This window comes from Elaeis guineensis, chromosome 4 (genome assembly GCF_000442705.2).
Source record: "Elaeis guineensis isolate ETL-2024a chromosome 4, EG11, whole genome shotgun sequence".
Lineage (NCBI taxonomy): Eukaryota > Viridiplantae > Streptophyta > Magnoliopsida > Arecales > Arecaceae > Elaeis > Elaeis guineensis.
This window is the reverse complement of record NC_025996.2, coordinates 28006877-28009885: the sequence shown is the minus strand read 5'-3', so window position 1 is coordinate 28009885 and position 3009 is coordinate 28006877.

Genomic DNA, 3009 nt, shown 5'->3' with positions numbered 1-3009 from the left:
ATTTGCTAAGTACCTTGGCAAACACTTTCTATGGTATGACTTCGGACAGTGTGTACACAGTGCAAACTGCAACTCCAAAAATTTGAAAATATATAGATGGTTACATATGAAATTTTTAAATAAAAAAATTTATAATTTTACATGGATTAAAGAAATACTATATAGATGATTATATATTATTATATCCACATCCCAACTTTACTGCTTGGCTCGCTCTGGGGTGCCGTCATCCGTATTCAACTTTAAAAAATTTGAGCTACTTGTAACTGTTAACACACATATCAATCATAAATCTTCAAAATATAAATACTATGAGTAAATAAAAATATAACATAAATTTAATTATTTATATACCTTCATCATATTCTTCATGAAGTCAATCTTGGGTACAAACTAAAGTCTCGACTGTAGATCGGCTCAATGAACTCCGATACTGGTCTATAACTCTACCACCAGTGCTGAATGCCGATTCTGATGAAACAGTAGAGATTGAAATAGCAAGAATATCTCTAGTCATTCTTGATAATATAGGATAGACTGTTGCATTGCTCTTCCATCATGCCAAGATATCAAACTACTTGTCCCTCATATCAGAAAGTACATCATCATCTAAATAACTATCTAGCTCTGATCTCTTTGGCCTTTTCAAAGAACTTTATTTCTAAACTGAACAAAATCCATATCAAATTTTATTTTACTCAAGTTAAAAGAAGAAATTGAAGTTATATGACTTTGTCCATTAAAATCAGCTGTTAGCTCATTTGAACTTACAAAAGGCTGCACTCTTGTTGCATCTGCATACTCATTATAAAATTTATAAAGATAAGCACAAATCTCATTAATCTTCTTTTTACTCTCTTCCACGTCAAATGCCATTTGATAACAAAACTCTATAAATATTAACTTTGATCTAGGATCCAAAATAGAAGAAATGACCAATAAAATATTGCACTGAGATCAATATTTGTTGAACTTCTTTGGCATCTCATTTGTTAATTGCTTCAATGTATCATTAGTATTAACACTCCTATACATCAATAAGGCTCTAATTTTCCAAACTTCTTTTACATAAAAATTAGATGTGGGATACTTGTAACCAAAAAATACTTTAGTGGCATCTAGAAAGCCTTCTAAGAATTTAAGAATTACCTCAGCTTGTTTTCATTCATCATTGGTGGGGCATATACATGAATGTTCGGTTGCATATCTATTAAAAATATCTTTATAAGTAATTACATCAGTCAATATTTCATAAATGAAATTCCATCTTGTAGCAACATCCAAAGTAAGTCCTTTTTTAATAGGAAGTCTCATATGTTGCGCAATTTCATTAAATCCTTGCATTCGAGATGGGGATGTAGATATATATCTAATAAGCTCCTTTATGCATTCAATAGCTTCGTGAATTATTTTCATTTCATCTTGAACCACAATGTTTAATATGTGCGCACAACATCTAATATGACTATACTCCCCATCAAATAACATTTCATGACAAAAGTGATTTTGAATCTTTCTAATTACAGTATCATTTGTGAAATAATTATCTAAAGTAAAGGCACATATTTTAAAATTCAGTTCCCATTCAGCAAGGTACTTTTTAATAGCATCTTCAATTGTAAAACTTGTATGAGGATATGTTAGTTTTTTGAAACTAATTATCCTCTTAGCGGAAGAAATTCAAAATCAATATAATGTGCCGTGAGGAAAAGATAATCGATTTTTTGATTTGATGTCCAAATATCCATAGTAAAACTAACTTGAATTTAATTTCTTAAATGCATCGTGTAATTTTTTCCTTTCTACTTGGTACAAAACCATACAATCACTTCTTACTATCTTATAACCAATAATATTAAACAATGGTTTAATAGATCTCATAAAATTAGGAAAAACAGGATGCTCAACAGTATGAAATAAAAGTTTGGCATATATAATAAATTTTGCAAATAATTTTCTACTCTCTTCTTGATTAAATTTAAAAGACTTTACCGGATCTTTTGAACTTGCTACTATAAACATTTGATTCATTGGATTCTTTTGATATTTCTTGTAAATATTTTCAAGATATCGTTTTAGATGACTTGTTCCTCCTTTAGTATTGCTACTTAGTACCTTTTTGCAATATTTGCATATAGCTATTGATCCATCAGATTTTTTTTTCTTAATAAAATGATTCTATACCCACGATCTTTTTTTTGAACCTTTGTCACTTTCAATAGGTTCAACAGTATCTTCATCTTTATCATCTCCATCCCTTATATTTTCAACAATCTTATTTTCATCCATTTTAGAATGAGATGTTAATAAAATAATCTATCCAAATAAGAATATAAATTATTAAAAAAATTAAATTTTTTTGAAGGAATACAATGATTAATATCTTAATTATTCAAAATAAATATGACAAAATATAAAAAATTTGACATATGCCAAATATCATGCAACTTTGTCCTAAAATTTTTTTGAAGGAACCGGTTGTTTGTTAGTGGTTTCATGGTTACGGGTGCAAACAATTATGCATAGTGCTCTGCATATGACCAACACTACAACAAAACAGGTTATTAGCGATGAAAAATTTTCATCGCTAATAATCGATTTATTAGCGATAAAATTTTGATCGCTAATATTTCATCGCAAATAATCCTATCGTTGATAATATTTTACGACGAAAAAAATTTCGTCGCTAATAAAAGATGTTTGAGATGAATATTTTTTATCATTAAAAAAATTAATGATAAATTTAATCTAAAAAAATATTTACGATGAAAAATTTTGGTCGCTATTATTTGCTAAAGTTTTAGCGACAAAAATTTTCATCCAAAAAATTATTTTTACAATGAAAATAATTTATCACTATTAATTTAATAAAAAATATTTTAAAAAAATAAATAATATTAGTGATGAAAAAAATTTATTGTATGTAAAATTATTTGTGATGAATATTTTTTCATCGCTGTTAATTATATATTTATTCATAAATTAAATTATGTTAGTAAAATATTCTTA